The sequence below is a fragment of the Lissotriton vulgaris genome, chromosome 9 (assembly GCF_964263255.1).
Source record: "Lissotriton vulgaris chromosome 9, aLisVul1.2, whole genome shotgun sequence".
Classification (NCBI taxonomy): Eukaryota; Metazoa; Chordata; class Amphibia; order Caudata; family Salamandridae; genus Lissotriton; species Lissotriton vulgaris.
In genome coordinates, this window is record NC_141697.1 from 850,804,105 (window position 1) to 850,827,598 (window position 23,494).

A 23,494-nucleotide genomic window follows, 5' to 3' on the forward strand; every position below is an offset into this window, starting at 1 on the left:
TGCAGAAAGAAGCAAGAGAGGTGCAGAAACAGGGAAGAAAGGTACAGAAAGAGGGAACGGGGATAAAGAAAAGGGAAAGACATGTGCAGAAACAGGCAAGAGAAGTGCAGAAAAAAGGAACAGAAATGCAGAAAGAGGATAGAGAAGTACAGAAAGAAGCAACAGAGGTGCAGAAAGAGGCAAGAGAGGTGCAGAAAGAGGTAAGAGAAGAGCAGAAAGAAGTTAGAGAAATGTATATAGAGGCAAGAAAATTACAGAAAGGAGCAAAAGAAATACAGAAAGAGGCAATAAAACTGTAGGAAGAAGCAACAGAGGTGCAGAAGAGGCAGGAGAAGTGCAAAAAGAGGGAAGAGAGGGACAGAAACAGGCAAGAGATGTACCAAAAGAGAGAACACTGGTGCTGAAAAAGGCAAGAGAGATACAGAAAGATATAAGAGGGATCCAGACAGAGGCATGAGGGATGCAGAAAGAACCAAAAGAGGTGCAGAAAGAGGCAAGAGGGGAGCAGAAAGAAGCAAGAAAAGTGCAGAAAGGAGCAAAAGAAATGCAGAAAGAGGCAACAAAACTGTAGGAAGAAGCAACAGAGGTGCAGAAGAGGCAGGAGAAGTGCAGAAAGAGGGAAGAGAGGGACAGAAACAGGCAAGAGATGTACCAAAAGAGAGAACACTGGTGCTGAAAAAGGCAAGAGAGATACAGAAAGATATAAGAGGGATCCAGAAAGAGGCATAAGGGATGCAGAAAGAACCAACAGAGGTGCAGATAGAGGCAAGAGGGGAGCAGAAAGAAGCAAGAAAAATGCCGAAAGGAGCAACAGAGGTGCAGAAAGAGGCAAAAGCACTGCAAAAAGAGGCAAGAGAAGAACAGAATGAGGCATGAGAGGTGCAGAAAGAGGGAAGAGTGGTGCAGAGAGAGGCAAGAGAAGTGAAGAAAGAAGCAACAGAAATGTACAAAGAGGCAGGAGAAGTGCAGAAAGAAGGAACAGAAATGCAGAAAGAGGCTAGAGAAGTGCAGAAAGACGCAACAGAGGTACAGAAATAGGCAAGAGAGGTATAGAAAGAGGCAAGAGAATTGCAGAAAGAGGCAAGAGGGGTACTAAGAGGCATGAGAATTGCAGAAAGAAGCAACGGAAATGCAGAAAGAGGTTAGAGAAGTGTAGAATTAACCAACAGAAGTGCAGAAAGAGGTGAAGAAACAGGTGAGAGAGGTGCAGAAAGAGGGAACAGGGGTACAGACAGATGTAAGAGAGGAGCAGAAAGAGGACAGAGGGATGCAGAAAGAGGCAAGAGGGATACAGAGAGAGGCTAGAGGGATGCCTGAAGAATCAAGAGAGGTGTAGAAAAAAGCAACAGAAATGCAGAAAGAGGCAAGACAAGTGCAGAACAAAATAGCAGAGGTGCAGAAAGAGGCCAAAGAAGTGCAGAAATAGGCAAGAGAGGTGCAGAAACAGGGAAGAGAGGAAAAGAGGTATAGAAAGAGGGACCAGGGGTACAGAAAGAGGCAAGAGAGGAGCAGAAAGAGGGCAGAGATGTATGGACAGAAGGAACAGATATGCAGAAAGAGGCTAGAGAAGTGTCCAAATGAAGCAGCTGAACTGCAGAAAGAGTCAAGAGATGTGTAGAAAGAGGGAAGAGAAGTGCAGAAGGAGGGAAGAGGGGTGCAGAAAGAGGTAAGGGGGTGCGGAAAGAAGCAGGAGAGTTACAGAAAAAGCAAAAGAAGTGCAGAGAGAAACAACAGAGATGCAGAAAGGGGAAAAAAGGGGTACAGAAAGAGGCAAGCGATGTGCAGAAAGAAGCAAGAGAAATGTAGATAGAGGCAAGAGAAATACAGAAAGAAGCAACAGAAAATCATAAAGAGGCTCGATAACTGCAGAAAGAAGCAACAAAAATGCAAACAGAGGTTAAAGAAGTGTAGAATGGAGCAATAGAAATGCAGAAAGAGGCAAGAAAAGTGCAGAAAGAAGCAATAGATGTGCAGAAAGAGGCAATAAAAATGCAGAAAGAGGTCAGAGAGGTGAAGAAACAGGCAAGAAAGGTGCAGAAAGAGGGAACAGGGGTACAGACAGAGGCAAGAGAGGTGCAGAAAGAGGGCAGAGGGATGCCAAAAGAGGGAAAAGGGAGGCAGAAAGAAGCAAGAGGGGTGCAGAAAGACGCAAGTGATGAGCAGAGTAAACAACAGAAATGCAGAAAGAGGCGAGAGAAGTACACAAAAAACAACAGGGTGCAGAAAGAGGGAAGAGAAGTGCAAAAAGAGGCAAGAGAAGTGCTGAATGAAGCAAGAGATGTGCAGAAGTATGCAAGAGAACTGCAGAAAGAGGCAAGAGGGAAGCAGAAAGTAGCAGGAGAGTTACAGAAAGAAGCAAGAGAAGTGCAGAGAGAAGCAACAGTGGCACAGAAAGAGGAGAGAGGGGTGCAGAAAGAAGCAAGAGAAGTACAGAAAGAAGCAACAGAAATGTAGAAAGAGGCAAGAGAAGTGCAGAAAGGGGCAAGAGAGAGACAGAACCAGGCAGGAGATATACCAAAAGTGTGAACACAGGTGCTGAAAAATGCATGAGAGGTACAGAATGTGGTAAAATGGGTACATAAAGAGGCAGAGGGTGGTACAGAAAGAACCAACAGGGGTGCAGAAAGAGGCAAGAGGGGAGCAGAAAGATGCAAGAGAAGTGCAGAAGGAGGGAAGAGGGGTGCAGAAAGAGGCAAGAAGGTTGCAGAAAGAAGGAGGAAATTTACAGAAAGAAGAAAGAGTAGTGCCGAGAAAAGCAACAGAGGGGCAGGGGTGCAGAAAGAGGCAACAGAGGTACAGAACAAAGCAAGAGAGGTACAGAAAGAGGGAAGAGGGGTGCAGAAAGAGGCAGGAGAAGCATTGAAAGAAGCAATAGAAATGTACAAAGTGGTAAGATAGGTGCAGAAAGAAGGAACAGAAATACAAAAAGAGGCTAGATAAGTGCAGAAAGGAGCGGAAGACATGGAGAAAGAAGCAAGAGAGTTGCAGGAAGAGGCTATTGAGATGCAGAAACAAGCAAGAGAGATGGAGAAGCAGGCAAGAGAAGTGAAAGAGACAAGAGAGTTGCAGAAAGAAGCAACAGAGGCGCAGAAAGAAGCAGGAGTGGCTTGCGTACCATTAGTACCAATTTACCACCTACATTTAGCAATAAGTAACAGGTGACTATTACAGCTTTGGAAATGGCCTTCCACCACGCTGTCACACTTGTAGCTGCATTTTTGGTAACATTTGAGCTGTTTGAGCTAGAAGCAAGGTTTTCTTTTATTCAAATCTGCAGATTATGCAACAGGTGATTGATTATGTGGCAAATGAGGAAAATGTATAATTATGCAAAAATTGGTGCAGCTGAACAATCACATAATTCCAGCAGCTCTGCTCCTATCTCTGACAAGGTCCAGAAGTTCTCCTCTGTGGTTGCCTCTTTTTTTGTGCCTCATTGAGTTTATGGTTTAGCTTGTATGGAAACGAGAAAGGCTAAATCTGAAGTTTCCACTCCACAGCACAGACTACCACACCACATAATTACTCTGCATAACACATAATTCCACTTCACATAATTCCTATACCCTAAATACCAAATACTTTCTATCCACATAATTGCACTGCTCAACATACCACATAATTGCACTACACACAATGTATATCCACTCCACTCCCAAAAACATCAGTAAAATGTTTTTTTATATTAACAACGCCAATAGCTCCAACTCTTGCAAATGAGAGACTTATTACATTGCAAATTATTTTTTAACTAGACTCATGCATGCAGAGTGGTGGAGAAAGAGGGCTGGGCCTCCAACCAGCGCTCAGGAATTTTGCTGCGTACGACTTACAGGAGGTACCAGGAGAGCTTCTTGGCCCCCAAAGTCCCTCAGTAGTAAAGTGGATGTCATCCCCCAACGAGTAGTGTGCCAGGAGGCGTGTTTGCAGAGTGCAGGAGAATGGGGCATGGTCTTAAAAGACCTCTTAGCAATCCAACTGTGTGGGACTTACTGGAGGTAACAGGAGGGATAGTTGGTCCCTAAGAACATCCTTGAGGGTCAACTACCCCTCCTAGTACCTCCAGTAAGTCCCACACAGCAGGATTGCTAAGTTCTCATAGCAGGCCACGACCCCTTTGCCCACCAGTCTTCAAACGTGCTCCTTGATATGCTCTTGGGTGGGGATTGAGGTCCCCTTTGCTGCTGGGGGTTATTAGGGGCTAACTAGCCTACATGTTACCTCCAGTAAGCCACAAACAGTGGGATTGCTAAGAGGTGGACACAGGCCATGCCCCCTTTGTCCACCACCCTGCAAACGTACCTCCCGGCATGCTCTTGGTTGGGGGATGAAGTCCCCTTGCCTCCTGAGGATCCCTGGTGGAAAACTAGCCCTCCTGTTATTTCTAGTAAGCCCCATACAGCTGGTTTGCGGAGAGTGGTCAGATTCCATGCCCTCTTTTTACACCACTCTGCAAACGTGCCTCCTGGTGCACTGCTGCTTGGGTGATGAAGTCCAGTTTAGTCCTGAAATCCTCAGGACACAAAAGGACCTTATCACCCCACCAGCAGTGTGCCAAGAGGTGTGTTTGCAGAGTGGTGTAAAAAGGAATGTGGCCTCGGACCACCTCTCAGTAATCTCACTGCATGGGGCTGACTGGAGGTACCTGGTGGACTAATTGGCCCCTAAGGGCCCTTAGGATTCAAGGGAACTTAATCCCCCAACCCAGATCGCACCAGGAGGAGCATTTGTCTTCTTTGTGGAGGGGGGCTGTGTGGCCCCCCTTCCCTTAATACTTTTTGGGTCCTTGGGACACCATCCCCCAGGGCCTGAGCCATTTTCATTTAAAAAAAAGGGGGAAGGCGCCATGGCCACTTTTTAAAATAAGATGCCTTTATTTAATGGAGGGGGGCCGTGCGGCCCTCCTCCTGAGGCCATTTTCGGCCCGGGGACCCCATCTCCCAGAGAATTGCCTCTTTTTTTATTTTGTTTACTTTATGGGAGGTCCCTGGGCCACTTTTTGCCCCGAGGACCACATCCCCTGGTGCATGCCCTTTTTAAAAAAATTAAAAAAAAACCTTTCCCAAAGGAGAGGGACTGCACGACTCCGCTCCCCAGGCCAATTTCAGCCCGAGGGCACCACCCCCCAGGGTCCATCCATTGGCCCCCCTCCCAGTCTGTTTTGGCTTCGGGGATCCCATCCCTCAGGTCTTGGCCTTTCATAAACAGTGTGGGAGGTATGATTCCAAGCACTGGTACTGACCTCCATTAGGCTCCCAGTGCTCCTGGTGCCAGTCTTCTAGACCCAGACAGCAAGACATGATTGCTGCCTACCAGAGACACGATTCTCCCCTCCTGCTGCTGATCCAAGCTCGAGGAGGGGAAAGCAGAACAATAGATATCCTGTCACTGGGAGGAGTGACCACCTCTCAGACAAGATTTAGTTTGTTGGGGTCGGGGGGGTGCACTTGTCAGTGCCACTCAGTCTGCATGAGGAGCACATTCGGTGCCTCCTCGCATAGTTCAATTCAACCCAGCTCTGGGAGCCATTGGCTCCTGCTCTGGTGCGAAACTGGACAAAGGACATGGGAGTATCCTCCCCACTGTCCACTCCCTCCCTGGGAGGGAACCCTGAATCATCCCAACCCTTATCCTAAGGTACTTAAGGGCTTACCTGTGAGTGGGCCCCTAGATTCATCGAGGGACACGATTGAATTCAGATACCACTTCAACTTCTACCGTCTGGGCACTCTGGACATCGCTGGATTTCGTTTGGGCTCAACTTTTCCCTCCTTTCAGTCTGCTGCATTGTCTGTGCCTGTGAACCATACAGGAACCTTTCAAGGCCTGTGGGCATTAAAGACACCTGAAGGAATCTCCCTTGAAGTGATGGAGTCACTTCACTGCATCCGCAAGTACCGCAACTAAACTGACCGGTCTGCTGATCCTGAGCTCCACAGACTCTGAAAAGTTCAACAACACAGGTGGTAGTTCTCCACAGCTATCAAGGCCTTCCCTGCTCTCCCGCCAAGTTTGAGGGCAGTATCCCTTGTGGGAGCCGCAGGAACTGAACCACTCGCAATAAGAAATATGAACGGCTGCATTGAGAAATCTCGCCAGGAGGTGGATTTTCCTTGCGCACGCGCGCCAACTTGACGTTGATGAACGCGAGTGAGGAAAAAACTCTTCTCCGCTTCAGAACTCTGCGAGCTCCGCGTAACGTGCAGTGCAGCAAACTCCGCAAACTCCACAAGCGTAAAGGAGTTTACCGCCCAGACTTAGTTCCTAGTCACTCACCTTGGCTGGTTACTTTGGGGGCCGGCTCTTCTACATCCATTGGACATTGTCGTGATATGAGTCGTGGTTCTTATACCAATTTCTTAATATATGGGTTGGTACCCCCCGGGGTTCACTGTGTATTCTCTGCTAATTACGTGATTTCTATGCAAAGTATTTTATGCATTGTGCATATCTACGGGAAGGAGATATTTAAACCTTTTGACTAGTCTGAATGGAATCCTACAAATCAGGACCACAGTCTCTGGGCTTTCTTCCTTAAATTGTTATATTCAGTTACTTAGGTACATCCCAGATTGGATACTAAGGCACCCTTATTGTATTGTATTCTAATTGCATTTGTATTGTGCTTACTATCCCTAACGAGGCGTCAAAGGGCTTTTTCTGGAACCATAGAGGATTAGTGTTGAAATAGTATAGTGAAACATGCATGCAAATTTTAAGTGGTGGATAGGTTAGTTAGTTATTTTGATTCGGAAGGATAGCAGAAGGATAGAAGAGGAAAAAAAGTTTGTATTTATATAAAACTTGTTACCCCTGATGGGTTGTTGAAGCACGCTACTCTGGAAACCCAAAGAGGAATAAAGGATTAGTGGTGAATTAGTATGGTGAAATATGAAAGTAATTTCAGTGGTGGATATTAGTCAGTTATTTGGAGTGAGAAGGATAGCAGAGGGACAGAAGGGGAAGAAAGGTTTGCATTCATATAGCGCCAGTTACCTCTGATGGGTGTGGGAGCGCTTTTCTGGCAAGTAGCATGCTACTCTGGAACCTATAAAGGATTAGTGTTGAAAATTAGTGTAGTGAAATATGAAGTAATTTAAAGGGCGCATATGTTATTCAGTTATATGGATAGAGAGGGTAGGTGGTGGGATAGAAGAGGGAAAGAGGTTTGTATTCATAAAGCGCTTGCTACCTCTGATGGGGTTTTGAAGCGCTTTTGTGGCGAGTAGCAAGCTACTCTGGAACCCATGATTAGTGTTGAATTAGTATGGTGAAACATGAAATTAATTTGAGTGTTGGATATGTTAGTCAGTTATTTGGATTGAGAAGGGTTGGGGAGGGGTATAAAAGGGAAAAAAGGTTTGCATTTATATAACCCTTATAACCCTGATGGTGTGTTGAAACTGTTTATTGACGAGTAGCATGCGACTCTGGGACCTATAAAGGATTAGTGGTGAATTAGTATAGTGAAATATGGAATTTGAGAAATGAATATGTGATTCTGTTATTTTGATTGAAAAGGATAGTGGAGGGATTGAAGAGTGAAGGATTTTTTGATTTTAGGTCATAGCATTAGGAGTTGGCTTTTGGATGAGTAAAAAGGGTTTTTGGAGATGAAGAGTCAGAGGGAAGAGTTTAAAATGGTTTGTTTTGGGGGATTGTTATAGTAAAAGAGGTGTCAGATGATGCAAGAAGGGATAGAGTAGGAGAGAGTCTAGAAAGGGTTATTTTGGGGATCATAGTAGTGGTGTGAGGTTTGGTTTAAATGAGAGAGTGGATGTAGAGGATATATTGATAGATGTATAGGCTGAGAGATAGGGTAGTGCAATGGAAATAGTAGTAGAAAGAAGTTTGAGATGAGTAAGAAAATTGGGCTAGAAGATATGTTGAGAGAAGTATAGGCTGAGAAATAGGATAGTGCGTTGGAAATGCTAAATTAGAAGAAAGTGATAGATATATAGATCCATAAGTACATTGAAAGTATATAGATGCATAAAGGAGGTAAGTATACGTATATTAAAGATATTGATAGTGGTACAGGATGAGAAATAGGGTAGTGCATTGGATATGCTTTTTCAGGAGAAAAGTGACAGACACACAGGTCCAATTACATAGAGGTACATAGATGCACAATCGAATCAAGTACATGTAGACCAAAGATGATTTTTAAATTTTTTTATTTATTTATATTTTTTTACGACATCATTATTCTACGTGTTTATACAAAGCAATACACAACGATAGGTACAATACAGAGGGATATGCTGTACATTTCTGTTTGCTTATGGTGCTTATGTGGGAAATAGCCAATTCTTGAGTAGTTTTCTGAAGATAAGGTGGTTGTCGGTTCATCTTATCTTGGGGGTAAAGAGTTCCATAGTTTGGCTGCTTGAACAGAGAAGGATGTGCCACCCATGTTTTTGTTCTTGTATCTTGGGATTTTGAGGCGAGATGCCCCTTTAGAGTTGAGGTTCCTTTGTTGAATGTGTTTGGTGATTTTATTCCTGATGAACAGCAGTCCCATTCCAGGTATTGCTTTGTGGGTGATACAAAGTAGCTTGAACATGTATCTCCTGGCAACTGGTAACCAACGCAAGGCTTTCAAGGCAGGGGAGATGTGGTCTCGCGGTTTGATATGCAAGAGTAGTCTGGAAAACGAGTTCTGAATCCGTTGTAGTCTTTTCATGGCCGTTACAGGTGATCCGTGGTAGAGTCTATTGCTGTAATTGAGTTTGGACAGAATAAGGGCGATGGTAGCTTGGACTTTGTGTGGAAATCTCAAATGAGGGAAAATTAGTTGCAGCATTTTTATAGGGACAAACTTGATCTTGCTAGTTTGTCCACTTGGGCATTCATCGACAGCTTGGAGTCCATGGTCATTCCGAGGTTTCTTACTACCTTCGATACTTTAGGTGGTGATTCCAGTTCATCAGGCCAGGAGGCAAGCGGGTCATAATGTTTCCAATCACCACACATGAGTATTTCTGTTTTTGAAGCATTCAATTTGAGATAGCTTAAAATCATCCACTGATCCACGGCTCTGAGACAACTGAAAATTGGGGATTTTCCAATGTCTTTGGGGCATTCCAGTTGAAGGAGTATTTGCGTGTCATCCGATAGTTATAGCACGTGAGGTGAAATTGATTGATCAGTTCCGTTAATGACTTCATGTAGATGTTGAAAAGCATGGGCAAGACGATAGAGTCTTGAGGGACCCCTGCTTTTGTGGAGTATGATTTGGACAAGAAAGGTGGGGTATGGATGACATTAGTTCTGTTTCGAAGGTAGGACGCGATCCAGTCTAGAGCAGTTCAATCTATGCCAGCTTCGTAGAGTTTGTTTCAGAGTGTCATGGTCAACAATGTCAAAGGCAGCCAAGAAGTCCAAGAGGAGTAGCGCAGCAACCCCGTTGCGGTCTACTGTATTCTTCAGGTCATCCCAGATGGCAAGGAGGGCAGATTCAGTGCCTCTTTCCAGACTGAATCCTGTTTGGAAGTCTGAAAGTATGTCATTCTCTTCAATGAGTTGTGACATCTGGGCGAACTCTGCTCTTTCTATCAGTTTTTCTGTGAAACGTCCATTTGTAATGGGTCTGTAGTTGTCAGGGATCAGCGGTTCCAAGTTTGTTTTCATCTGTAAAGGGCGTATGTGTGAGTTTTTGAGTTCTTATGGAAATATTCTGGTAGTTAAGGAATTGTTGATGATTCTTCTTACTGGATTGGCAACAGAGGCTGTTAAAAGAAATGTCTTGATAGTTTGTGGTGGACAGGGTCCATGAGGGCTGCCGGCAGGCCTGTTTGCTTTGACCAGGTCCATAAATTCATTGTGTGAGATGTGTTCGATGGAACGGAGAGGCTGGGTTAGAGTATTCTTGGATTGTTGTTCTGTACAAGGGTTAATGCTGGTGCTTTGTTTCTGTTTTAAGTGCAAGTCCAATATGTCTGCTATGTCCATGTAATGATTTGCCAGTTTGTCTGTGAAATCTTGAGTAACTGTATGAGTTCCTTCTAGGTAGTTTATTTTGAGAAATTCATTGAGTTATTTGATAGAATCCTTTATTCTATTATTTGCACATTTAGCATTTTGAATTCTGTCTGAACAGTACCTTTTCTTAGCTTTTTTGATAGCTGACTTGCATAATCCGTTAATTTATGTAGGTGAAGTTTGTCTTGTTTGGGGTTTATTTTGAGCCAATTACATTGCAGCTTTCTAATTTGTTGTTTTATGTCTTTTATTTCTATGTTTCTCCGATGTGTTTTTTCTTGTTCTGTTGTATGGTTTTGAATGGTATCAGGATGTCAAAAGCTTCCTGTAGCCACTCATATAGATTTTGAACAGATATGGTACTAAGGTACCCTGGGCATTTATTATGCCACCCATGGGAGACCGTTCAAACTGTAACTACAGGCCTGACATTGCAGCCTGTGTAAGATGCTGCTAGCACCACTTACCAAAGATATAGGTTTCCTATATCTAAGGTTACTGCACTTAAAACCTATAAGTCACCCCTATAGCAGGTCTTTGCAGTCCTGAAGGAAGGATGCTTGGTTCTAAGTGTGAGGGTACCACGGCATGAGAAGGACACCACTACAGCCTACGGAGTCCATTCTCCTGGGTTGCAAGTGAAGAGCGATGACCATCTCGAAACTGGCTGCAACGAATTCTATCATGTTTTGTATCAAACATGTTGGAATCATACCCCCACACTGTAAGCGGAACAGGCCTCTGTTAGGGTCTCAGCACTCCCAGTGCCAGTCTTATAGACCCAGACAGCACAACATGGTTGCTGTGACCAGAGACACTATTCTCCCCTCGTGCTGCTGAGCCAAGCTTGAGCACAGAAAGGCAGAACAATTGGTATCCTGTCACCGGGAGGTGTGACCACCTTCCAAACAGGATTTAGGTTATTGTGGCCAGGTGGGTGTGCTTGCCAGCGCCACTCAGTCTGCATGAGAGGCACATTTGGTGCCTCCTTGCATAGTCCAGTTCAAACCAGCTCTGGGAGCCGTTGGCTCTGACTCTGGTGCAAAACTGGACAAAGGACATGGGAGTATCCTTCCACTGTCCACTCCCTCACCTGGGAGGGAACCCTGAATCGTCCCAACCCTTTTCCAAAAGTGGTTAAGGCCTTACCTGTGGGTGGGTCCCTAGATTCATTCAGAGTGTGTATTAAATTCAGACAGCACTTCAACTTCTACCATCTGGGCACTCTGGACTTTGCTGGATTTTGTTTGGTCTCTACTTCGTCCCACTTTCAGTCTGCTGCTCCGTCTGTGCCTGTCCACCATATAGGAACCTTACAAGGCCTGCGGGCATTAAAGACACATGAAGGAATCTCCCTTGAAATAGAGGAGTCACTTCCCTGCATCTGCAGGCACCGAAACTAAGCTGACTGGTCTGCTGATCCTGAGCTCCTACGGACTCCGAAAGGTTCAACAACACAGGTGGTAATTCTCCACAGCTCTCAAGGCCTGCCCTGCCCTCTCACCAAGTTTGAGGCCAGTATCCCTCATGGGAGCCACAGTAACCAAACCCCTGTGCACCATGTTGGCTTGCTGCTGCAAAGTCTTGTAGGCTTCCTTCCACAAAGATCTTCGAGATCCAAGTAGACCCAATCTAATGCATCTCCGATAACGAGAATCTTTATTCATACCACCTTGTTTGCACCGTGGCCTGCATCTTCGGTGAGCTGCTCGAGGTTCTCTTCCAACTCCAGTGCCTCTGCCCTGTGAGTCACCTTTGATTCTTTTGGGCTCCCATGATTGCTTGGGGCCTGCCCTGACTCCCCTGCTTGTGGTGATTCCCCTGGACCTTGCTGGCCCCGACATTGCACCTTCGTCGACATCCACGTTGTTTAGAGTTGCTAGGACTTTGTGCTATCGACAGACACAGACCCCTCAGTTCTCGACATCCGACGTGGGACAGCTCGTGCATGGCTCCTGGGCTTCCACTGGATATTTTCTCCTTCTCCAGAAGCTACACTTTCTTGAAGTTCTCCATTGAGTTTGACTGCGGTTTCCGACACCAATTCACACCTATGCACCCGGCTTCCATGGTGTAAGCAAAGCGGGTACTAGGGTATCCACAGGTGGGGTGGCTCTCCAACCTTCTGTCTTCCATGGGGATTTTTCAGGGTCCACTTGGAAGTTTCCTTTTTCTTTAAAACGAAACCTTGGGTGGTTCCTTGGGGGCCCAGCACTTCTACTTCCTCTGGACATTGTCTTGACACGAGTTGTGCTTCTAATACCACTTTCTTAATATATGGTTTGGTCCCCCCCTGGGGTTCACTGTATTGTGGTTAATATATCTGTCTAAACACAAAGTAGAACTCCATGATCTCATTTTGAACCATAATCAAGATCTGCTAATGATCACTGAAATGTGGTTGACAAATTCCTCAAACTCAAAGAAAAATGTGGGTGTCACCACGATATGCAAATCAAAACTTAACCCTAAGTAGCTTAAAACCGGAATCCAATAAAATGGCAGAAACATTAGACACAAAGCTGAGATTTCCCCCCACCAAGTCAATAATATTTTTTCTGGTATAACAAAAGTCAGTTGATTGCACAGCTGTTAACCTGGTTGGATCCAGGGACTTTAATAACAAGCTAGGCTGTGATATATCAAATACTAGGAATCATTTTCTAGAAACCTTAAGTACTATAGGCCTATCCAACTGACAGACATCCTACCAATGTTGTGGGCCAGTGATTAGGTCATGTTTTTACAAACTCAGGTTTCTTAGCCATTTGCAAGGTGATGCCAATGGTCTTACCATTCATTCTGACTGAATTACATTTCAAAAACATACAGGTAATGACTGAATCAATACCTAAAGTGATAACTAAACATGAGCTATCAAACATAACTAAAGAAGCCATGAATACTAAACTCACAAGATTTATATTACCTGACCTAACCACTAAGTTAAGTACAGTCACTAAATTGACATATCAATGGTTAACAGACGCAATTAACTGTAAGAAGTCCTCCAAAGTATCGTATAACGAAGAGTTGAAGCAAACAATGTGAAAACAAAGCCCTGGAAAAAATTCACCAAAAGGACCCAAGGATTATAATATACAAAGGGAAGCAAACTACACGGTGGCAAATAACTAGTAAAATAATTTAAATCCACCTTCTAAGGCAATATTTGGCCCCCACACTACCTGCAACAGGCCCACACCTTTCAATAAGCCCTAAGAAAAACTGAAATCCCGTTCCACATCTTTTCCAACTGTTCCCAGCCATTCCACTCTCAAGAGGAACACCCATCTCCCTAAATCCTCACAAAACACTAATTCTATTCTACAACTAACCCAACTCTTCCCACCCACTCCAGCTGCAACAGCCATACTCCCCTTCCTAGGCCAATACAACTGTGGAAACAACTGCTCCCATCCAGACCACCTGCAACACTCTCTAGTTAAAGTACCCCTCTAAAACTGAAAGTCGATTTACAATGTCCCTTTGGACTTTCTTATTGTCCTGTATTCTGTAAGGATCTCCGAGATGAAGACCTCTGTGGTTGAGAGGAGAGTGGTGGCAGCTACTGTGTCGGACAGTCAGCTCAGCTGCCTGCAGTGACTTGGGCGATGGTGGTGCATCCTTGCCCTTAGTTCTGCCGGCTGATTACTGGTTGTCAGTACTCAGCACCTTAAAAAATAAAGGACAATCATTTTACTTTGTTCAGACAAGCTTGCAAGAGCGTTATGTACCCACCCTTTACCATTAGTAAAAATCACTTCAGTTACTGAGAAAGGTGTTGTCAGAAACTCAATAATTGTGAGTGCAGGAAGGGGGAAGTGATGTGCATCAGGTGAATGACTTTCAAGTAACATCTTTGGTGGAAGAGACTGGAAAAAGGGCATAGTATATTGGAGGTTTATCAAAGAAAACTGTCTAATGGTCTAGGAGTTTTGTTGGTATTTTCCACACTTACCTGAACTGCCATACACAACGAAAGGATATAACTTCCTCTTCTGATGAACACCTGCAGTGTGTCATTGAGAGTCCACTAGCACTTCTCGTAACAAGAAAGGTAGGGTTTTAATCCTGTCTCGTTGTACACCCTTGAACTTCATTCCCTGAATCACTTGAAAAATACCAACAATTACCATTAAAATGAAAATTGGTTGGTGAGGGTAATTAGTTAGCTTCATATCCAGAACAATATTTGACTCAGGAAATGTGACAAAACATAGCATCCACTTCTGTGGTACTACTGCCATATTAATATCTCACAACAGAAGAAGTGGGGATAACATTATTTATAGCAATTAGTAACTCTAAAAGTTGGCACTCCAAAAACTTCAGGAGCTACAGTTTCACAACTGGTGAAAAAAGAGTTTGCTTACAAGAATAACTAATAGACAAGGAAGAACCAGGTATTGGTTAAATCTAACTCCACACATTGCCCCAAATACTATCTGGTAAAAGGGTAAGCTGAGGATCTTAACTCACTTACAACAGCTCAACTGAAATCAAATCAACTCATAAAAAATGAGAAATAAGAAGCTGGGCATGCACATCTGCTCGCCCAGAGACAAAAGGTAAGTGACTAGGGGCCATATTATCAAGAAAGGGCAATACATTATCGCCGCTTTTATCGGCAGCAAAATGCTGCTAAAGCAGCGATAATGGGCTTGATGATATGCCCTTGTGAATTCCCAAAGAAGCCCAGGTTCTGGTGTTAACCGGGCTTCTATGGGAATTCACAAGGGCATATTATCAAGCCCATTATCGCCGCATTAGCGGCAGTTTCCTGCTGATAAAAGCGCCGATAATGTATCGCCCTTTCTTGATAATATGGCCCTGGAAGTGAAAACACTGATTGGAAACATGTCTGGGTACCTCCAAAGCAGATAAACCCTGACAACGCTTAACAACAAGCAAAGGCTACAATGTTAAGATATGTGATTCTAAAGTTTAAGCTCTGCACAGACAAGCAGCGCCATATCTCTTAGTTCAGTTTATACATTTTCAAGCCATGTTTTGCTCCTGACGTTGGCATATACATTGAAGGGACCAGGGGCGCCTTAGGCATGTGCAAGCTGTGCACCTGCACAGGGCCACCAAACCCCAGGGGCCACCACGCCAATATATATCCTTAATATAATAATCCTCTGAGGATGGATACATATTTGCGAGGCGGCCCCTGGTAGGGATTTGGCGGCCTCCGGCTCTGTTCCACTTCCAAACACCCTGACACCCCCTCCCTCCCCACCACCCTCTTCACTGACCTCTGCGCTCCACCCAGCCCCCCTCTTCCGGGGCCCCCTACCTACGCTCCCTGCCCAGGGCTGCCATGAGCCTAGAGCCGCCCCTGAAGGGACAGAACTTCCTTTTCTGATGAACAACTAGACAGTGTCATTGATAGTACACTGGCTCTTCTGGGAACAATATTCAGTGAATTCTGGCCCTAGAAGAAGCCTCCACCACTGCCTCCTCCTTTCCACTAAGATCACCAAATTTCATAAAGGCCACCCCAACGGCCTCCGGCGTCTATAACCACAGCCGGACAGATATCTCCTGCTGCCACATGTAATCGTCTTCAGTCCAGGACTAAAGGGATGAGCCACTATTTGGAAAAGTTGGATCTTCTGAGGAAAGAGTAAAAGAACATGAAATGTAGCACCCTCTGCTTTCACAGCTTTGTGTAGTCAGACTGTCAGGCACACGACCTTGTAACTGGTTCTCGGGAATCAATAGATTTTTTAATTTGATTTTGTGTATCTGGGGCTTAGTTGTATGCATTATTCAGATAATTAATATTTGCTGTACTTAACATTAATGAATCCACAAGCACCTACATAATTGAAAATAATGCACTCAAACCAATAAAAAGTTGAAAAAAGAAAAATGTAAATAAATACATTCATAAGGCGACACCTTCACCAGGAACTTAAAATGTGTCAGAGTCTGCCGGTGCAGCTAAGTACCTATTTCCTAATGAAACCCATCACCCTCTTTATTTCAGGACTCCAGAGCAGGGCATCCAACTGGAACAGTAAGATTTTCTGAGGAAAGAATAAAGAACATGAATTGTAACACCCACTAGAAGCACATGTGTGCATAGTCAGACAGTTAGGCACACAGTGTTGTTGATGGTACTCTAGAGCCACTGATTTTTTATTTACGTGATTCTGTGTCTGTGGGAATTACCTACATTATTACCATATTTGCTATTTCAAGTGCTTGGTAAAAATCCATCCATGAGCAGCTGCATGATTAAAAACACAATGCTAATGTAGAAGAAAAAGAAAGATAAGTTTAAATAAACGAATGCATGGTGTGACAATTTCAACAGACACTTAACATATACTAAAAAAATGACGAGACTGCGAAGTTGTATACTTCTATACACAATCGGAAATTGACACCTTAAAGTTATGCTGCACAGTTAATTTTACTATATCATATAACGTTAATTGAAGTAGCCTGGCGGGACTACATGATTTTCAGACAAATATTGACACATAACAAAAAATCCAGTGACCCTACCGTAGGAAAGTGTACTTTGGGAATGGTCATCCCCCACTTTTTGCTCTAAATGCAGTGTTTTTCGAACTGAAAGTGCCCTGGAACCTGCTAACCAGTGCCTGTGCTTGTTCCCTCAAAGTAATGTAACTTGGTAAACCCAATTGGCAAGATACCTTAACATGTCCTATAAGTCCCTAGTATATGGTACCAGTGGTACCCAGGGCAGGTATGTTAAAGTGGTCACCAAGGCTGCAGCACTATTTGTGCGACCCTGAGTGACCCAAATAAAAGTAAATTCTCCAGTTCTGCAATTGCAGCGCGAACGAGCAGTCTCGCTGCTCGAGAGCGATTCTGTATACACCATGTGTGCCTAGGTCCCCTCACTGCCCATAATATAAGTAAATCACCCCTAAGGCAGGCCTCCTCTAGCCCAGGAGGCAGGGTGCATTATATTAATGATGCAGACATATATGTGCAAGCATATATGTCTTTACAGTCACCTTGCCATTCAAGATCACTGTAAGTGAACTGCGGTCCATAGGATAACATGGGCTGGCTACCAGGCAACCCCCAGATAGCCAGCTCTATTATAGAGCCACTGAATTCTACCATGTTTGGTATCAAACACCGTGTTTTTTCACCCCTGATAGGATTCTCGTGTCAAAGGCAAACTGGCATGTACCCAGGTGGCATCCTTATAGGTTGCCACCAAGATGCCTCAGTCTTCCTGTGATTTGGTAGGCATTCTCAGCCATTTGTCTCCAAGACAGAAGTCGTACCTCCTACTGGGGAGTGCTATCACTCCCAGAGGATGACAACAAAAGGCCTGGGCAGGAAAGAGGTCACACCTACGTCCTCCCAGGGTGGCTAGTGAATGGTGTATCAAGGCAGTGAGATTCAAGGCTACACCACCTCTGATATGCAACTGACTTATCCCCCAGGTGAGGACAAAGACTCCTCCTGCCCCCAGGTACCTCTGTTTGAGAGCAGGCAGGACACTTGGTCAGTCAGCAGGCATACACCCCCCAAAAGCTAGCCACACCTCCAGGGCGGAGTAGCTGTACTGTACAGCCTAAGATAGGTAATGCCATCTTGAAAAGCCCGAAGAATAGTGAGTTCTGGGTAGTTAGGTGACATACACCCCCTATGTGTGGTCATCTCAGGGGTGGATTAGCCGCAGGATCAGTAGCCCACTGCCACTGATCCTCACACCCCTAAACACTCCCTAAATCCAGGGTTTAAAGAGTCACCCCTGAAATCAGAACTCCAGATCTGTTCTGATGAAGAAACAACAAAAAGAGACCCATCCAGCACAAGACAAGGACTTCAGAATGACAAGGCACAAAGTTCTGCACCTGTGGCAGACCCTCTGCACCTGCGGGATTGTGAATCGTACCAAACCAAAGGCCGGTCCCAAAAGGAAGGTGAACCCCTTTGCAACTGAAAGGTGTCACCAGAACTCCCTAGGACTAGATGTACTTGTCTCCTGCAGTCAAAAGGCACAACCCGCACTTCAGAAACCATGAAGGACTGTCCGCTGGGTTCCATTACCAAGACTTGTGGAAGAAACTTTGCTTCACCGCTGCACTTGTCTCCGTCAAGCTTTGTTGGTGGTCTGGCTGACTACTGACTACTGCTGACTATATTACTCGATGCTCCAAGAAGAGGGAACCAACCGGCATTGTCAACCCTCAGCTTCTGTGGTATAGCTGTTGCGTATTTGTATCCCAAACCTGCCTGCATTGGCACACCTTGTGAATTCAGCTTCTGCAGCTCCCGTTCAGCTCCATGGATAGCCAGGTAAACCTCTTCACCTGAGACACCCAAGCTAGGTAGAGATGTTCTACCTGATGATCCCTGGTCCACGGGCTCCTCCAAGCTTTTCCTCCAAGGGGCTTCTCTGAGCTCAACCTACAAGCAACGTTTTGTCACAAGTGCAGCTTTTTTACAGAAACCTCTGCTCCCGCTTTTCAGCATCAAGGACAGCCAAGTCACCTCTGCACCGGACCCCCTGGGCAAGGTAAAATTGTTCTGACTGTCAGGAATTCATCTAGGGACCAGCAAGACCTTAACTCCAGGCGGGTTTCGTTGAACTCACCCTGCAAGTGACAGAGTACAATAGTAAAGTTTGGCAGCTGCAAATAATTAATTTAATTCACATTGAAAAATCTATAACTTCGGGTATACAAAATGTATGTACTTCGTTTTAGTGTCTAAATTTATGTAAAAAGTAGCTTTATTTTCATAAATTGGTGTTGGATTTTTTTCTAGCTGTGTCAATTGCTTATCATTCATGTTGGTACTTTGAAATGTTTAACACATGTTCCGATAAGTAAGCATGACTGCTCTTTGCCACACTACCATGATTGAGCTAAGGATTACTTGTGTGAATCAGAGGTCCACTTTTGTGTAGTGTGTTGATATAACATGGTAAGGCCTCCCAGCACCTCCCAACATACCACATAATAATTCCACCTTGCTACACCTACTCTTTTCCTGCTCCTGAATCCCACGCGAGTGTCAGTTACTCATACCACACCATCACTGCTCACTTATTACCAGTCAAACAAATATTATCCATGAGTTAGGGAGCAAGTTAAGATTGATGTTGTGGGTCCATACTTGGGCTATATCTAGGTTTGGCTATGGAAAGGTTGCATAACTAACAGAAGACGAAAGGCAGACAAGTTTAAGAGATGGCAAAAGAAAAAAGAAACTTAGAATTAAGTTGAGGGAGAAATGTGTGTCACATGTTAGAATGGGGTGGAATGGGAAGTTGGAGGCATGGATGGGCAGTAGGCTCTGGATGACACACCTCCTCCTCTTCCCTTAATTTAAATGACTGAGAGGCAGTGAAAGAAACATAGGAAGATGGATAAAGTAGAAAGTATTGAGTACCAGGCCTAGCAGCAATGAAGCAAGTGTAGCAGATATCATTGAGAATGGAACTTGACTTACTACTTCCCATAATCCCTCCATTTTCTCTCCTCTTGATGCAGTTTTTCCACCTCATGGTCTTCCTCAATGTTGGTCATAGAAAGTTTTGGAAAAAAAACACAAAAGGCACTTATTTAGTAATATCACTACCAACCATACTATTTGCAGAAATAGAAAAAATACCTAATACCACAGTAGACAGGAAGCCACTTTTCTGCCTGGTCGACCAGTCAACCGGGCGGAAAGGGGTTGAATAAGGTAGCGGTTTCTGCTAGTCACCGCCATCCATATTATAATGGGAGCGGGAAGCAGCCTTTTCGTGGCATGCAGTTTTCACAGTTGGGGGCCCGTTGCTGTCCCCCATGATGTTGGGGGGCACATGGGGGGTACCCTCCTACATTTGCATTCGGGACGTGGCAGCCACCACGCGGTGCCTGCCACGTTATACATGCAAATGCACAGTGTGCAGCCCCAGCATTGTGGCGCACGGTGCTGTGTGCACCACCCACCACAATGATCTGGATGGGGGATGCCACAGCCACCGTGGTGGTGGCCTGCTAATTGCCAGTGTGGGACCGCCACACCACTGGCGAACGGTCCCAGCATCGCTAGGGTGGCTGGCGGGCGCAAGTCCGTCTGCCATCTTAATAGGCCCCTAAGTGTACGTTTATAAGTAAACAGCTTCCAAATATTTACACCTAATTCTCAAGTACATGCAATATATTTTTAACTTATTTACAGCATTTGAAAAACAAAATTGCTGGGCTGAATCTCTCCCCACTAATAAAGCTGATCCAAGCCAACTGATCCCATCCATTACCTATGGAAGTGAAGCAATGAGAGGCGCTGAAACAGTAAACGGAGCAATAACAAGAGCGATGCGCATGATTCTTGGACTCCCGCGGTACACCTCACCGGCGCAAATTCGACTTGAATTGGGCTGGTAAAAGAAGAGCTGGCACGCAAGGGAGTTTACCTCAAAAGCTGGTACAAAATCCGTAGGGGAGAGGCAAATACCCTTAACGCACTTCTATGGAAAGAACTTCAAAGTAAAGACAATAGCCCAGCGAAGCTTTTTCTGGAGGACTCAATAAAGCAACCGGGGGCGTGACAACTGTGGGATCTACAAGGGAACTTGGCAGGCTTTAAAAAAGCAGTAAACAACGTTGTCAGAAAAGAATCTCTCTTACAGGACAAAGCCTCACTGACGGAGCGAGCACACGGTTGGCTAACTGTACACACCTACAATAAACTTGCACCACAAACGTATCTTCTGACCAGCTTCACCAAAAAAACAAAAGAATTATTCTTAAAACACCGGCTAGGAGTATTTCCCTCCGCAGACCACATGGCCCCGTGGCTGCATCCTCCAAAACCAGCAAAATGCCGCCTGTGCGGGAATGACGAGGAAAACATCATACACCTCATTACTATCTGCAAGGAGCTGCAGACAGAGCGCAGGAACCTGCTGAGACCACTGTTCAACAAAAAAGGGATCAGGTCCTGCAGGCAAGCAGTTATGGCTTGCTTCTCAGGCGACGAAGTCCAAATGGCTTTTCGACTGGTAAAATATATCAAAGCCGTAGAAGCCAGAATCAACATAAAGAAAGAAACAAAAGAAACCCTATCTTCCACACCATTGGAGCAAAAAAACATACAGTCCACATAGAGGCACAGTTGACTAACTGGTATAAACATAGACAGAGCTCCAAAAGGCATGTGTATATGGGGAAAAAAGAACGGTATGCCTCCTGAAATGGAATGTGGTCTGCAACGCATTTAGAAAGGAAAAGGGGGCCAGGTGAGCCACAAGAAACCTCCCCCGAGGAATAGCAGCAATGACTTAGTGACGGACAATCATTCATTCCAAAAACCTTTCCCTCCTTTTTTTGTAAACTCTAATTTTCAGCACTGTTTAAGCGAAGATATTTTCCTTTTATCTGTTATTTTAACTCATCACAAGAACTATCACTTAGGCGGCTACAGATATCTTCCTTTTTTAACAGTTTTTATCGCTGCTGGTTTTTTGTAATGGTTTTTATTAACTGTACAATAAAATATTACTTACTCACATTTTAAAAGCAGCCCCTAGTCCACTGCAGATATTCCTGAAATTATCTTTCCATTGAAAAGTAAGTGAACAAATGAACAAAATATATGTAAAAGTAAAAATCCCATAAGCCCAAAAAAATATGAACATTTCCTTTTGAAATTAACAGAGATTGGACATACAGCAACATCAAATACCAACCTAGACCAAACTAAACTGTAAAAAAATTATATGAACCAAAAAAAGTTATTAATATCAGAAACAATACATTAGCTGGCACTGATCCGTGATATGTTAAAAAATTACTATTTTATCACTGTCATGTGTTTGCCCCAGGGAAGCTGCTCAGGGAAAGTGCTGGGTGGCGGCAGGGGCAAATTTGCTATTCCTACTCCAACAGGTGCTAGCCTGAGGGAAAGTGCTGGATGGTGGTGGGGGCAAATGTACTATTCCTACTCCTACAGGTGTTTGCCTCAGAGACAAGTGCTTAATGGTGGTTAAGCACAGGGCAAATTTACTAGTCCTACTCCGACTGGTGATTGCCTCAGGGAAAGTGCTGGATGGTGATGGGAGCCAATTTACTATTCCTACTCTGACAGGTGCTTTCTTCAGGGAAAGCACTGAATGGTGGTGGGGTAAATTTACTACTCCTACTCGGACAGGTGCTTGCCTCAGGGAAACTGCTGGATGGTGGTTGGGGCAAATTTACTATTGCTTCTCCGACCGCTGCTTGCCTCAGGGATAGTGCTGGATGGTGGTGGGTCAAATTTCCTATTCCATTCCGACGATTCTTGCCTCAGTGAAAGTGTTGGATGGTTGTGTGGGCAAATGTACTAATCCTACTCCTACAGGTGTTTGCCTCAGGGAAAGTGCTTAATGGTGGTTGGGGCAAATGTACTATTCCTACCATTACCACTGCTTGTCTAAGGGAAAGTGCTGGATGGAGGTGGGGAAAATTGATTCTACTTAAATTAAAAATTAAAAATGTAAACAGTAAATTTCACATTTTCATTTCTGTTCTTTGTCAAGCATGGAATTAAACAATGTTTACAATTCTCAATAGATAAAATAATATTAACCCACCAGTGTAGAGGAACACATCCTTCACTACAAAAATCAAATCAAGCCCATCAACACCGAAGAAGCCAAACTATACAAGCTAAAAATGATTACAAATCACATTTTTTTTGCAGGTTTCCAGTTAAGAATCATTGTATTTGAAAAAGTATAATTGCATTAAAAATTAGAGCCTCAGAAACAAAAGCAAAAATATTTTTTTCTAGTACATAAGAACTAAACGTTTTATGTGCAGGCTATTTGCAAAACTAACATTTTCAAAGCAAAAAACTAAGAACATTTCTTCACTTTTTACAGAACCAAAGAATCTAAAGCTCCAAACACCACAGAAAGAACAACTGAAAGAAAAATTCAAAGAAAACCAGCATCTACACAAGGACTTTCCGACCACACAACAGAAATCCCTAAAAAGGTAACCTGTTTCATTCTGTCAAGTCTCTCCAAAAATAACCTTTTTTTCATCAAAGGTATCAAGGCAGCTAAAAAATCCAAACCAACAATAACACACCAATGCAATTAAATCCTGGTACAATATTATTAAACAAAGCTGTAAAATAATTAATGTACACTAACTTTACCCTTTGCAGGCAAAATATTTTTAAAAGAAACCACACACAAAATCACTAAAACAACCCATAATCTTGTTAAGATACAGAGTAGTAATATTTGGATGATGGATTGGACGTTTAAATCCACACCCCACCCATTTACCAAAATATACACTATTCACGTCTACATTAATCATATAGTAGTGCCCTTAGTGTACAGTTTACTCCATGATAAACAAACCTCAATATACAATGAATTTTTGTCAGTGATAAAAGCTTAAACCATGAACTATAAAAGTGTTAATTGAGTTTGAATTTCCTATGATTAACACAATTAGCAAAAGTACACAGATACCCAAATTCAAGGATGTTTTTTTTCACTTTTCACAGGCTTATT

General features: G+C 44.0%; 1 protein-coding gene across 1 annotated transcript in view; it reads left to right on the plus strand.

Moving 5' to 3' along the window:
- Nucleotides 1-22,931, plus strand: part of LOC147692355 (C5a anaphylatoxin chemotactic receptor 1-like) — a 319,430-nt gene extending 296,499 nt beyond the window's left edge. The window contains exon 2 of the transcript XR_015300025.1: nt 22,847-22,931. The gene's annotated coding sequence lies outside the window, so the exon portion shown is untranslated. The remainder of the gene's footprint in view (nt 1-22,846) is intronic.
- Nucleotides 22,932-23,494: the final 563 nt, after the last annotated feature.